This window comes from Lissotriton helveticus, chromosome 2_2, assembly GCF_964261635.1.
Source record: "Lissotriton helveticus chromosome 2_2, aLisHel1.1, whole genome shotgun sequence".
Taxonomy (NCBI): Eukaryota; Metazoa; Chordata; class Amphibia; order Caudata; family Salamandridae; genus Lissotriton; species Lissotriton helveticus.
The window spans coordinates 482,670,129-482,685,886 of record NC_136060.1 but is presented as its reverse complement, the minus strand read 5'-3'; the positions used below and the strand labels follow the sequence as shown (position 1 = coordinate 482,685,886).

Genomic DNA, 15,758 nt, shown 5'->3' with positions numbered 1-15,758 from the left:
TTAATATTCTATTCCAACTCCAGTGTGTGCAACAGTAGGGAAGGTGTTGGAGTTAAATCCAACACCTTCTACCCACTGCTGCACACCTTTTGCGTTGCAACGACATGCGATGTAAAGGCATGCGTTGTAACAGTTTCGTTTTAAAGGCTGTTTCCCGTTCTATAGCACTGATCTCTGTATCTACTGAATGTCATCATGGTACACTCTGTCCTCATGTTATGTCTCTATGGTCTCTCCTTTCTGCAGAGCTGGTGACTCTGGACCCGGACACAGCCAACCATGAGCTGATCCTGTCTGAGAGTGGAAGACGTGCGAAATGGACACGCGAAGGAGAGATCTTGCCCGCCAACCCCAAGAGATTCACACGTGATGGGTGTGTGCTTGGGAGGGAGGGGTTCCTCTCAGGGAAGCATTACTGGGAGGTAGAGCTGCTGCAGGCAGAGTATTATTGGATCATTGGGGTTGCCAGAGAGTCTGTGAGCAGGAACCAATGTGCACCTATGGCAGGGATGTGGGCCTTGTTGTGGTATATCAGAAAGTATAAGACTATCACCGATGATCCTTCTCGTTCGTCCGGCTACTCAGAAGACCGCCTTCGATTGCAAGACCCCCCCAGAAAGCTGGGGATGTATCTCGACTACGAAGCAGGACGGCTGTCCCTGTACAAGACCGAGACCCTGGAGCACCTCCACACCTTCACCAAGGCCGCCTTCACCGAGAGAGTCTTTCCGTTCTTCTTCCTCTCACAAACAGAAATTCGTAATATATAGTCTCTGCAGTTTCTTTCTCATTTCTATAATGGCGTCCATTATTTCTGGAAGTGGTGTGTCACACTAGTAATTTATTCCTGCATAAGGGGTCTGTCTCCAGAATCTTCTAGCTGACCTGTTCATCTTTTGAGTGCACAAGCGACCTCAGGATGTATGCACAAGATATTTGTATAGTGTAAACCTAGCCAAACCGCAGCAGAGCGATATGCAGTGCCTTTGGCAACGATACAGTCAGTAAATGATGGGAGGGGGTAGCTGAGTTCTGGGACCAGACATGGGTCATGAATGCATTGTGATGTAGTGATCTTCAAAGAGGGGTGTCTACAGCTCTTTCCTAACTGATTTCCCTAAAGAGTGGGGCCGTCTTGATGGATTGTTGGATGTCGTTCCTGGGTGCATAGATGGTTAATGGCTGGTGGGATGTTTTTTACCTTCTTGCTATTATCCGTCTAATGTCTTAGGACATAATGACTGCAGGTGTGCTAAATCCCTGGATATGGTGAGTTTGGCAGCCAGATATGTAGGGGTACTGGTCATTATGGCTTTGTAGAAGATGGGGCTCATTCACAAACGTAAATTAACTCATGAATAAATCTACACATGTATGTTTACTCTTACACTTTGGAGGAACTTTACTACTTTGGGCTGATCACCATTTAAGAGTGCAGAGTTACTCAAAAGTGTAGACTTAGCTGTTACACATCAAAAAGGAGCAGCAGTAAGTCCAGCCCACATATGGTCAACCACTGACACTGCAACACCCTTCCACTAAAAATAAAAGAGGTAGGGGCGTAATGTTGAATTAAAGTGCATTACTTAAAATCGTAAAAAGTATAAATACATTTAATTTAATACAAAAAAATCTAAAAATAAAGCATTGTTTATTTTATTTTAACATATTTTATTAACCTTTTTAAAATTTGAAATAAATTGTAGCATTACTTTTATAAAAATATAAGTACTTTTAAATTATTCTATACACCAACTTCAATACTTATTAATACAGAATAAAGAATATTTTTCCTTTTAATGTAGATGCGATTTTTGGTAATAAATCTTTAAAAAACTCCTGGCAATTTAATATAATTAGATTAATTAAATATTCAAATCCAAATAAAGATAAAATACAATTTCTTCTATGAGGGAGGGAGGAGCCAAGCAGGCATTCGAAATGGTCGCATAGTCGCTCGGCTCCGCAAGCCCTTTTTCCCCACACGGCTATCCTGCCACATATCCTGGCCCACGGAGGCATACTTTGATCGAGGAAGATAACGAGCACCTACCGTTTGCTCCCGGAGCTCCTGCATGCCGCCGTTCCCGAGATTTCTCCCCGAATGTTCTGCGGCCTACGAGGTGGAGGGGAGCCTTGCCGGTGAGAGCCACTGATCTGAAGAACCGCTGCCTGCGGTGCCTCCCCGCGCCGCTTGACGGAGGCCCCCGAGGGGTGGTGTGGTGGCGAGGACTCGGAGGGGGCGCTTGGTTCCTGCCCCCTCCCCAAGCCTTGTTGCCCTGGTGTAGCCTGAGATCGCCCCCGACGTAGGCGGCCGGCTCCCGGGGTCCGGCGGGACTTTTAGCCTTCTGGTGACTCTTCCATTCTGGACCCTGTCCCACAATCCGTTTGACCTGAAGACACGTCCTGCGGTGCCCTCGCAATGCGGCCTGGTCCCTGAGTGTGTGCGGGGGGACGGTGTTGATTGGATCAAGATGGCGGCTGGTGCCCTTCTTCATGGCTCACGTCCGGACCGGGCGGCTGTTCCAGAGATGGGGCCGAAATGCTTGCAACGCGTGACCGAGTTCACGCCCCGGGATGTGTTTGAGGCCATAACAACTTTGCACAAAACCATTGATTGTTATGCCCTCGATCTAGGCGTAGGGATCGACGCCATTTTTGTTTCGCTGTCTGTGGAGGCCGCGGTTCTACTTCAGGGATTAGCCGCTGAACTTGATACTGTCATCATGGAGGAGGTCTCGGACCTTCGAGTGCCCTTCGGGTTGTTTAGTGACTGGACTCCTGTGCCCGTGCGACTCGTCTCGACTGCTCGTGTGGCTCTATCCCTGGGACGCATCTCCGACTGGCGGTTGGCGGTGGAGAGTCCCTCTCCTCCCTGGACTGGCCTGGATGTATCGCGGCAGTGGCCGGATTGTTTGACTTTCATCTCCTGGGTGTTTCTACTCCTTGCCAGCTTTGGGAAGTTTATGGGACCGGCATTGTTATTGTCTGATTTTCACTATCTATATTGTGATGGTTTTAGATTATTATGCTTATTTATGGCCTCGTCCCTTCCGGGCCCGCTCATCCTGTTCGGACCCTCTATACTGTGCTCCGCATTGCTTATTGGGAAGGCTTCGGGCTGTGTCACTGACAGACAGGGTCAGGGATGAGATGGCCTACGGCTTATTTGCTCTATTGCCGTTAAATGATGCAGTGGGTATCTTCACCTGACATTTCATTGAGGGGGTTTTTATGCTCGTGATTTGCATTTTTCCTTGTGGTATTGCTTACTTCGTGGGATTTCTGTAGTGTTGGGGTACTGGGCGGGGCCGGGCGGCGAGTTATGGGCCCTCCTCCGCTTATGTTTTATTTTATTTTCTTCTTCCCTTTTCTATCTTCTATATATCGGGTTCTCTTAGGGCGACGGGCATGCGGCTGGGGGGTAGGCCATGGCCTTCTGCGGGTGTGCAGGGTGGGGGGTAGCGGGTTGGGTACTGGATTAGTATTTGTTTCTATGGCCCTTTAGTTTCCTTCTTCTTCTCCCTTTTCTTCAGTGTCGCCATTGCCCATGTGTTTTGCGGGGTGCTGGAGTGGAGGGGCGGGGTTTCGACTCTTTGCATGCGGGGGTTGTGTTTTCATTTCTCCTGCCATTTGTCTTTTATCCCCTGATGGCACCCCCCCCCGTATTGTCATTGTTCTTAATATCCTGATTCTTATACCTTCGCGGGATTGGGAGTAACTGTGCGACACCATTTTTCAGTTCTTTATTTGAAAATGAACCTTTTCCATCCTGACCCGAGCTGCTGTGTTTACTTATAACTACTGTGCTGTTTTGATACTGCATCCCGTTCTGGTTTGTTGCCACTGTACGTAATGCTTGCAATGTCTGATCTTTTAGCGGCCAGCCGTGATGGTTGTAGGCCCATCCGTGTAATCGTACTTGCTATCAAATAAAGGTTCAATAAAAAAAAATAAAAAAATAAAACAGACAAGAATATATTTTTGCCTATAGTATAATATAGGGAAAATAAAAATAACAAAGTAGATTAAAATGTAAAATAATATAAAAATATGTTTATGTTAAATGATGTCAATTATTTTAAATGTAGAACACAATTTAAAAAGTACAGCATTTACAGCTTAATTTACATGCAACATTTAATGATTTTGAATTCACTAGATTAACATTACTTTTCATAAGTTTAAATTGAAACAAAATCTCACCTTAGGTAAAATATATGTGTAATTTAATTATATTTTAATTATATTTTAATAAAACATGTTTGCACAAATGTTTAAGTTTGAAGAAACCGTGAAATATGTTAAAATAAAGAAGAAAATATTATTAGATATGTTTTAAATACTAAAATACATGTATTTATGTTTTTAACTATTTCAAATAACGTAAATTATTTTAACACTATTTCCTATGAGGTTTTATTTTGAGCACTACACGTTTATTTTCGACTGGAGGGTGTTGGACTAAGTATGGGCAGTTGTGTGTGGTGCTGGACTTACTCTAGGTATGGACTGGAGTAACATTTACTATTGTTTTGAGACCTTTGTAGCAGTAGTAGATTTAGAAGAGCAGTTTGTGGATAGGATGGGCTTACTGTTTTGTTGGTAGGTGTCTGTCTCTCCCAAAATCCCTCTTTAATCCCCTCTTAAATCCTCGTTAGTCCTTCCCAAATGCCACCTATTTTGTAGTAAGTACACCCCATTTTTGGGGGGTGTGGCAGGGAATGATGTTGTCAGGACCTACTTGCTGGACTCTCCAGCCTATGGCCTGAACATGTGGAAAATATCTATAATAGAAATGCAAATCTTGCCATCAAAGGCCCATCAGAAAACATCCACTAACATAATCAGCATGAGGACAAGCCGGAGCAGTGAAGAAGAGAGGCTGAACTCCGGTAAAGAATAATGTGAGATCAGGAAGGTGTGAAGTCTACTGCTTGGAACTTGGGTGGATGGATTAAAGAGTTATGCCGGCTGCTTGCAGAAAGGAGGTCTTGGCCCTTCTGAAAGTCACAGTCACTGTAATAGGTGGCCCTCTGGGTGAGATGCCCTGGGGTCTGAAGTCGGACAACTGGAGCCCGGGGGTTCTGTGTGGATTATGAAAAAGGCCCCCTGGAGAGCTAGCAGGCAGACAAATGAATGGCACATGGCACCACAACAGGCAACACAATTTGGCAGTGTGCACTATGAAGGAGAGAGACAACAAAGCTGGCAGAAATATGAATGGTTGGCAAAGCAAAAGTACAAGTACCGTGGATTGCATATTACCACTTACAGATGGGTGTGACTCTGCAAAATAGATCTCGAGAGTGAAGGCAGAAGAGAGCAATTAAAGTAGTACAGATAAGACTGACAGCACTAACCATTACTGACAGTAGCCAGATAAGTGGGGCTACCACTCATTACAGATTTGTTAAAGATGGTAAACTTGTACATAAGTAAATCTACACATGTATGTTTACTTTTACACTTTTGAGTAACTTTACTACTTGAGGTGTTCACCTTTTAAGACTATTAAATGGTGTTGGCATGCAACAAGGAATTCATTAGATTGAAAGACAAAGGGCCTGAATATGATGTTGGGCGGACATACGGATGCAGAAACAGGACCGCCTGACTGGAGTCGGAGGTCCCACTGGTCACATAATGATGCAGTGTGTATGCTTTATATTGTGGCGTGTGCTGCGGGCTGCAGTACATGCAGCATTACAAAAAAAGCACATCTGACATATCCCTGCATCATGTGGCAGTCACCATGCGGTGGCTGCCAGATGGTGCAGAGGTATGTGGGCGGGGACCATAGGTGCCCCCCAGGGCCTGTATCAGAGGGACAGGGGGGAAGGGTGGCCCGCTACGGCCCTCAAGTCACTTTCCGTCTGCCTTTCATTGGCGGGTTAACCGCCATGAAATGACCGGCGGAAAGGGACATTGTAATCCCTACGGTGGTGCATAATCAGGCACCACCACTGTTGTAGGGATTGCAGTCCCTCTGATGGGCTCCGTGAGCCCAATCGGATGAGTGGCAGTCGGTCTCTCCACCCGCTCTTCATCCACCCGCCATCATAATGCAGTGGGCGGTCCAGCAGGGTCCCACTGACGGCCTGATGATGGCGGTCCCACCGCCATCATAATGAGGCCCAAAGTTCCAAAGGCAACAGCGCTATAATCAAGCATAGGTAAATACACAAGAGTGATTCCTCCAATGAAAACTGAAAGGCAAGAACAGGATCAAGCGCAGCTGGATTTAAACAAGGCTGGAAGTTCTGAAAGCAATAAAAGATACAAAAAAATCACTTGAGCCAAAAGTAGGTGTGGAGGCCATAGATGTGGGTCTAGATAGGGTGGACCTCCACAATATTACAGACAGAGTGACCCAGGTTGAACAGAGGCTGCAGACACATGGCACACATTGAACACATAGGTCCTGTGCACACGTCTGGGTTGGTAGGTTCTTATGTAAAAGCCATAAGTTCAGTAAAAGTTCATAGATTAACGTGATAAAAAGTCGAGATCCAGCGGTGTGTGGAGAAAGATTTATAGTTCAGTCTTGAACAGTACACTTGAAATAATACAAGCAGACACGTGTTTCGTCACATCGTGTGAAGATGTGACTCTTCAGGGCTGAGAAGGACACAAAGGGGTCGATTCCGATCCGGTAAAATCCGCTCCGAATAGCCGTTCGGAGCGTTTTTCCCGTACGATTCGTACCCTGCAATGTCCCCCGTACGTACGACGAAGTACGATTCGTACCAGCAGCTGGACTCCGTACAAATCGTACAGAGACCGTACGACTCTAATCTCCGTACGATTCTCACTCGGGACCCGCTGTACGCGACATATGTACGGTTCGCGGCTGGTTTATACAACCCAGCAAGTACGATACGTGTCGGGTACGCACCGTATAACCATTTTTCTACGGAAGCTGAAAACAGCCGTAAAAGCAGAGTTCGCACCGAAACTGGTACGGAACGGCACCCCCAGGGTACGGCGCGTACCCCCCATGATCGCAGGGGTGCGCGCCGAACCCCTGTGATCATGGGGGGTACGCGCCGTACACCCAGCGTACATGGGGTACGCGCTGTACCCCATGTACGCTGGGTGTACGGTGGGTACCCCATGTACGCTGGGTGTACGGCGCGTACCCCCCAAGATCGCAGGGGTACGGCGTGTACCCCTGCGATCATGTGGGTACACTCCGTACGGTGTGTATGTGGTTGTGCGCTCTTCCGTACGAATCGCCCTTACCTGACGTGGACCTTACGAATCGCATCCTCATACCCCGGTCCGGATCGTACTGGTCAGGTCGTACGGCATGTGTACGAGTTGTACGGTTCACTGTTTCAGCCTTGCAATACGTACGGATCGCGACGATTCGGACGGATTGAGGGAATGCGGATCGTACTACGCGAATCGAACGGACGGGTACGAATCGTACGGCTATGGCTCCGGATGAAAATCGTACGGACGTTTTTTTTCCAGAATAGGAATCGACCCCTTAGTGTACAATAATGAACAAAAATTGAGAAAATAAATAAAGAAATAAAGGAAAATTTACAGAAATAATATGAGACTGAACGACCTAAGTCTGAAACTAATTAGTGAAAAAATCGCGGAAAAAGACACCCTTAGTCGGTGGAAACCCTATGGTGTAAGAAAACAATAATAATGTGACCATGTACAGAATGTAAATAAACCTAAATCGCGTGTGGTGGTACATTGTAATAAGTCACATACATGGCGGGACGAAATTATTTTAACCAAAATGTCCTTGTGTGCCTCAATTATGTATTTGAGGTGGGTGGGTGGCAAAGCTCTGAGCACAACTTATCCCATAATAGGAGAGACTGCTCACACACCATGCAAACATTGTGCATCAGGCCCAACTTCTTTCTTGCAAAGCTTATCTTAGACAGATCCATTTGTTAACGGTAAATAAGGAAATGTGCCACATAAATTGTCGGAAAAGTCATAACTTTCAAACAGAAATAACAAAGTGGAAATATCTGCAATTCTTGCCTGGAAGTAAGGTTTTCATCATACCCACACAAAGGCTCTCAAAAATCCCATTACGACTTTCTCACATGCCTGCTTGGAACATTAATATTACACATCACTGCCTGGCACGTGCCCGTTAGAAGATGATCAGCACGACCACGCACTACTAGTGCTATTAAATTAAAGCCCATTTAATTAGAAGCAGAGTGAGATTTACTTCACTCCAGGAACTCACTTACCTTGTGTGGCCAGCGAGCAATTCGGTAACAGGCTACCACCTGGCCGCAACGACTCCTGCGGCAAACGCTGCGGCGATGCATGAATCTGAGGCTCAGTGCAGCTCTGCACATAAGTCAAGTGGACTGGTGGCGTGCTCTCTGTGCTGCTGAGGAACCACTCCAGCGGCCTCCGCCGTCCGTGGGGCTCACTCAGCTGCCGGGGGGTCGTCGGGTCCCATCGCAGGATCTGCATTTCTATATAATTTACTGAGGCACGTGAGGTGCAAGTGGCACTGCCAATGCAGCCTGCAACTGTATTCTCATGAACTGCAGCCGTGCTGCAGCAGCAAAACATCCCACCTTGGCTATTATAGTGTGAAAGTCATGTTTTAACCAGGCCTCACCTGGCTGGCTGATGTCTTGGTGTAGCCATTGGGCACTAACTCCTGACGTCAGTCACAAATGTATCAAAGCCGCTTGCTGCTGTTGGGTGAATATTGTTACATTGTACCAGATTAGCAGCTAGAGCTGGGGACTCTGAGCCAGCCCCCCAAGCATGCCTGGAGCAGCGTGCACAGCTCGCTGGCACTCCAGCTTAGTTTCAGTCTCAGTATGGCGCATGAATGCTAATGCTCTGGCTTGACAGCAGAGGAGGTGCAATTATGCGCGACTTTGCATTTCAGTTCGGTGATGCGGGCCACAACACTGAAATGCGTTAGTCTAACGCCTAGTGCGTGGTTCTTGGCAGGCCTCCTTAAAGTGTAAATTGGCGATACCGTCAGGGCTGTCCTGGGTCGAGGTTAAATTCAAATATGAGGTTGGGAAAGGTAATGCAAGGTTAGGTAAGGTAAACTTTTATTGCTTTAAGTTACTTAAAACCATAACAATACTTAGATATCTGCATATAATAAAAACATAAAATCACATGGTGTCATAATTCATCAATTTAAGTCGGTACCATGCACATAACATCAAGATAAAATTCGGTAATCTCACAATCTGTCTATACTGCCGCACACTTGGTTTGTCCAAGGACCCTGGGATTTAAGTCAATGGATAGACTTCATTGCAACATCAATGGAGAGCACTGGACAAATAGGCGTTATAATTATCCCATATATTCCCCACTCCTGTCAAAAGAATAAACGAGGATAACCCCTCGTGAAACCAGCTCAGTTCCACTTTGTACGCTTACGACCAGCACAGTTCATAGAGTGAAGTATACAGTGGTAATAGGTGGTAGTGGTTAATTCTTCTTAACGGTCTCTAAACACCTTTGTAAGATCCTCAAATAGCTTTATTAGTGCAACAAATAGTGGCTCCGTAAACAGCGTTGTGATATAATAGATGGTGGCCTATGGCCAAGCCATTCTAGCTCATGCAAACCCCAGATTGCTTTCTAGAAAGAGCACTTGGCCAACTTGTGGATGAGCCCAAAGCAATTTGGTCAAAACATGGGGTTCAATGGGACCCTGCCAAATCACTAAAATACTCGATATAATGTGGAGGGGCCTACCACCACCACTCCATAGGGCCAGGCTAGATATTTCGATTGATTATGATTCAGGAATTTGGCTAAAAGTCTGATAGACACCCCAGTCTTTCAGCAATCTGTGGCACTCAGGTTCACGACCCAGAACATTTCCTGAAGAAATTTCATACACGCGGCGGAAAGTTGTACATTGTCACTACTTAAACATGCCCTAACAGCCTGATTGCATTAGGTGATGCTCAAATGTCTGCACTACTGTTTTAACCAATAGCATCTTACATTTTTTAAGCAGATCAAAGGCAGATTACATGCATCAGGGATTCCTGCTTGAAATCACACAGTCAACAGTTGTGGGTGGTGAGCCCATTTAAGCTTCCATATTTGTAAGCTTTTAATGGAATTAGACCGCATCGCATCCTTAGCAGTGTCTTTTTGAGGGCCAGGCTCATGGAGTTGGATAAATATCAGGTTTTTCCCTGGTCCTGATAGAAAAACATGGATAGGTCTGCATGGGCCATTTTCCCTGGTTCTTGTCGGTCTTCTTCTCATGATATTACTTTTGTATATTTGACTAGCATCTTAGACATTAGTTTGTGCTGCAGTTTTTGTGTGAGTATACTGTGAACTCCATACAAATTTCTATTCCTGAAGACCGCGATTATCATGCCCTGAGGGATCCACCAGGGGCCAGCGTGACCTTGGTGAAGTAGCTGAAGAACCTAGCTTTTATCATTACTGCTTGCTTCTTCAGTTCAAATTCGAATCGAATATTGGACGATGGAGTGACAATTGGCAGAAGAAACAACTTTCTGAAACATCTTATGTGTGACTTATCCAGCCAATCGTCAACTCGGTCTTTAAAAATAAGGCATCAGTAAGTAAGAGTTGGGATAAACTTGGTTTCAATTACTTTGCAAATGCCTGTAAGGCATTGCATGTTTTGACAGTTTCTTGAAGAACTTGATCAAAGAAAGGGAGATATTTTTAAAATATGCTAGATGAGTTGCGTGTTTCCCTCGCTAATTAAAGTCTTTGTCTAAATACCTTAAGCTTGGAACTACCTCCCAGGGTACATCGTTCATAGTAAATGTAAACTTTAGTTTTTTGGACGTGTTGTTACTCCTGGTGCCACAGACCATAATTTTTGTTTTAGAGTGGCTTATTCGAAGTTATTTTCCTTGCAGTACTGTGCAAGAGTTTCCAATGATCGTTGAAGCCCTACTGCAGTATTGTCGAATAGCAGCACATCATCTGCATATTAGAGACAATGAATGTGGGGGGTGCCAGTTTGGCAGGAAAGGCTCGGCCTGAAGATAATGCGTCATTTATATCTTCTACATAGAGGTTGCACAGGAGCGGGGCTAGTATACATCCTTGGTTCACCCCAGTAGTTGTATATATCTTATGGGTCATTGTTAGACCTGGCACCATTGGCGTGGGTCTCCCTTCCATTTTTCGCTGTTGCCTCCTCTGTTTTTGGTGGCATTAGATGCTCTAGGCGCTGTGCCACTGCCATTCAGTGCCACTGTGCAAATGCTCCCTGTGTAAATATGACTGTGAATTGGTATATCCCTGATTGGCTTATTTGGGTTGTCTGTTAGTCCCTAGTAGTGTGGCCTGTGTGTGCCCAGGGCTGGTAACCCAAATGCTGCTGGTGGGCCTGCAGCGCTGGTTTGCGCCACCCACAGAAGCAGCTTGTAAAGTATACCTCAGACCTGCCACTGCAGTGTCTGCGCGCAGTCCAGTACTGCCATCTTGGCTGTGAAATGTCCACACTTCCCAGCCCCTGAACCTTCCCTTGGCATCATGTCAGCCACCCTTATGGTAGGTGCATTGTGTGTGTAAGGCAGGACATGGCTTGATATGTGTAGCATTTCCTGGTAGTGAATTACCCTCCATTTTGTTTTTCACTGCTGCAAGGCTACCTGTTCTCCATAGGTTAGAATGGGCAGGCTAGCTATTACATCCTATACTCCTAACTGTCCCAGGGAACATGGTAGAAATTCGAGTTTAGTATGCCTGAGATCAGAATAATAAAATACATATTTTAGCAAAGTTGGTTTTAATATTCTGTGTTTGAAAATACCACTTTTAGAAAGTAGGTATTTTCTTGCCTAAGCCTTCCAGTGTGCTCAGCTGTTATGTGTATTGACTGTCTGGGTTTAGAGGGGCTAGGCAGGCTGAGTCAGACCTGGGTTGAATAGAGAGATCTGCATTGAGTATTGGGGAGGGGTAGCTCCTTGACCTGAATAGGGCTGTGCCTGGCAAGGTGAATGCTGGCTCCACCTCCTTCTGTGTGTCTGATGGCAGACCCCCTCTTTCTTTAAGGAAGGATGCAGCCTGGTAAACAAAGTGCTCCAGGCCTGAGCGGAACTGGTTTTGGCTGGGTTCAGTGACTAGTGACTTTTGAGAACAAAGACTTTTGGGGTATAAATATCTGTGCCCAAACCCCTGATTTTGGTATTGCTCAAGAAGAACCTCTTTCCGTGTCACTGATGGAATCTGCAGGAGAGGACAGTCCTTGTGCTTGTGTGCTGTTTCTTGGATTGGCCTGCAGTAGTTCCCCTTGGACTTGGAAAAAGAGGGAAAAGGACTTTTGAGGGAACTTTTATTTTGCTAAAGCAATCACCCAAGGGCTGGAAGAGAGCTAGCCTCCTGCTGGAGTCACAGGCACATCTGACTCCCCCACCAGACTCCTGATTCCTCCTAGCGAGGATTTCTATCTGCAGGTGAGGCTCCTGTGAGTTCAAGGGCCTCTAGTTCTAGTACAGAGAAGAGAGTGCTGAAATCGTCGCTAACGCCCGTTTGCGAGCCACCGCAGCTGAAGGGCATAAGAAAAATCATTGCGCTGCTGCCGCCGAGCTCTCGCAAACCAAAGATCATCGCATCGCACGCTTGCGGGCCACAAAGTGCTTGCTTGTCCCAGAGATCATTGCATCGCACGTTTGTGGGCTTTTCGAAGGCTCGCTAACCCCGGATCACCGCATCGAGATCGTTGCATCACGACATCGCAGAGCAGGTGCCGTGCGTCCGCCATTTTTCTTGCATCGCACCTGGATCGTCACTCCCTCGCGGGCACCATTTTTTTTCATCGCAGCAATGTCGCACACGCAACTGGACCAGTGCATCATCCTCCCTTGCGGCAAGGATTGAACGCATCGCTGGCCTAGCGTGAAGAAGTCTGTTGCTTTGTCCCGCATGCACCCGCAGACCGGCGCATCATCCTCCCTTGCGGCAAGGATTCAACGCATCGCCGGCCTTGCGTGAGGAAAATTATCGCTACAGCCTGTTTGCGACATTTTGTCTGTTTTGCTACAAAATCCAGGTACCTTGTAAGTAAAAGGGTCGCAGAGACCCCTGCTTTGAACTGAGCCCCTATTTGAACTCTTTCTCCAGCTTTTCAAGAGTACCCCATTTTTCAGTATTGTGGCTTTTTACCTTTATTGGTCTTGTGTTAAGTCAATATATAAGGATACTTATTTTTTATAACTACTTTTGTGATGTCCCTTTGTAGTGTTCCTTCACTGTGTTACTGTGTATGGTCATAAATGCTTTACACACTGCCTCTGAGATAAGCCTAGCTGCTCGTGCTACGTTACCACAGGGTTGAGCAGGGGTTATCAAAGGGTGTAGCCCCCTTACTCTGACTTAGGAAGAAGGGTCCCTACTTGGACTGTGGCCAGCCACTGCCAATTAGAGACCCCCATTTCTAACAGTCATAACTCTATTTGCTGTTGTTTTCACTTGGACTCAAGTTCTAGTATACATTGATCTGATTGCTCTGAGTAAGTTTCCTGATATGCCCCACTTGAACAGCTTCTGTCAGAACCATGCTCTGTCCACTTTATCAAATGCTGTTGTAAAATCGATCATTGCGACAAACAGCCGCTCGGCATCTTTGATATTGGCAGCTTGCATTAGAGAGGCAATGATAATTAGGTTATTCCTTGTTCCATGTTTGCGCCTAACACCGGACTGGGTAATAGGGATAAAGGCCTTCCCATTTGCCCAGTCCTCTAGCTTGTTGTTCAGAGATTTTGTGAAACATTTGCCCTCGATATCTAAGAGGGCGATTATCCTAGAACTAGCTGGTTGATCGATTGCGCCCTTTTTAGGTCTCGCACCTGCGATACAGGGCGAAAGCCCTGTCGCAGCGAGACCTATTGCTGTCAGCTCTGCTTACAAGGAGCCAAAAGGGAGACAAGAGATGGGCACACGCAGCATGCCGGAATCCGATCAGGTCGCGTTTGAACACGTGCTCCGATTCCGGCATGCTGTTCACACACACACACACACACACACACTCTCAGGCACACACACACACATCCCCTCCCTCTCTCCCCCCCCCACTCACCGGGCTCTTTCCGCTTGTCCCTCCGCAGCGGGTCAGTCTCAGCAGCATGCTCCAATTCAGACTCGGAGCTCGGCGTGTCTTCTCCGGCGATCCTCAGCCTGCGCCGGGACAGCCGATGTGCACGCTCACGCCGATGGTGTCTCGTGCGCTCTCACAGGCTTTCAGTTTCGCGCGCTGAGACAATGCCCCCCGCTGCACTCCGACGACTCCGTGGGCTTAATATTTTACAGTACCTGGAGGGAAGGGCTGCAAAAGGAGGCACCAGCGGATCCAAACGTAGATGTACATGACACTGCATTACGCCACTGTAATAAGGTGGGCGTCCTGGCGAATCCACCGCCTTTAATTCCAGCCATTATGTTAGGTATTCCAACTCCCACACACTGGCAACATTACCCCAGAAATAAAAGCCAATTTATTAATTGGCCTTTCTTCCTAAAATGTTCATTCAAATCCCAGAGCAGCGGCTTCTTCCCGAGTAACTGTACATCAAGAGGCGGCGGATACAGGCCTCGCACATGGTACGCGGAGCTGTGATGCCTCCGACGCTGTGACAACATCGATCGGGAGCGGGAGGGGCGCCCGGGGGGCCTTATCCCTCGGAGCGGCGCTGCTGATCCGGGGATTATCCGTTTGTCACTGGAGATCCGGGGATTATCCGTTTGTCACTGGAGTGGGCAGGGACATCTTAAGGATTTTGGGGGCCCTGGGCCGAACATATTTTGGGGGCCCCTGTTCAGAACAGTTTTGAATTTATGGTCCAATTTGAGCCCCTGTTTCCCACACCGTTTCCGCTTCCTCAGCTACATTAGCGATCCAGTTTGCATCATAGGCATTAGCCTATATATTCCCGATGTAAATTGACACGCGTAGCTGACAGCGGTAGGATTTAGTGTTTCCTGCCCTTCTACTAGGTTTTTAATACTTTTTAAATTGTATATGTGTGGCTGAATTACTCAGTGCTATTTAACAATTTATCCTAACTATGCGCACTTAGACTTTACTTTAATCTGTTTGCCTGCACCTCCTTAGCTGCTCTGATTCGCATCACGCTTTTTCCTCCAGTCCTGGTCCGCCATGACTGATACACCGATTGTGTGGAGAGCTGGGGCTACTATCAGGCTCCTCACTTCCGCCCACGCAGTTTCCACTTCCTCAGCTGCGTTAGTGATCTAGTCTGCATCATAGGCATTAGCCTATATATTCCCGTTGCAAATGGACGCGCCAAGCGGGCGCGCCGCTGGCGCACCAAAGCCAAGCCCCTCTGCGCCCGTCAGTGTCTTGGAGGCATCCAGCACCGTCCATGCTGCCCAGTTCCCCTCCGGTGAGTTTCTTCCACTATATTACAATAGGGAAAAACTGCTTAACCTTAAGGGGCTACCATTATGTCAGTGTGCAGCGACTGATCCGAGCTTGGAGGTAGACTTTCGATGCAATGAGTGCAACTGGCCTCTCCTCCAGCCCAGGAAGCTCGCACCCAAGAACCTCCCACGCAAATAAGGAAACAGAGGACTTAAAGGCCACCCTTTTAAATTGTTGTTCTATGCAAAAGCATGAACCACACATTTATGACCTACTTTTAGACGAACAGCCTGATCTTTTATTTCTCACTGAGACCTGGCTGTCTAAAGCCTCCAACCCTACTATCACCTCGGCCAACCCTATGGGTTATAAAATCCTTCGGAGGGACTAACCGAGT

General features: G+C 46.9%; 1 protein-coding gene across 1 annotated transcript in view; it reads left to right on the top strand.

Annotated features, from left to right (window-relative positions):
• Positions 1–15,758, top strand: part of LOC144821550 (E3 ubiquitin-protein ligase TRIM7-like) — a 249,905-nt gene that overhangs the window by 136,159 nt on the left and 97,988 nt on the right. Inside the window, exon 6 of the transcript XR_013608380.1 lies at positions 247–879. The gene's annotated coding sequence lies outside the window, so the exon portion shown is untranslated. The remainder of the gene's footprint in view (positions 1–246; positions 880–15,758) is intronic.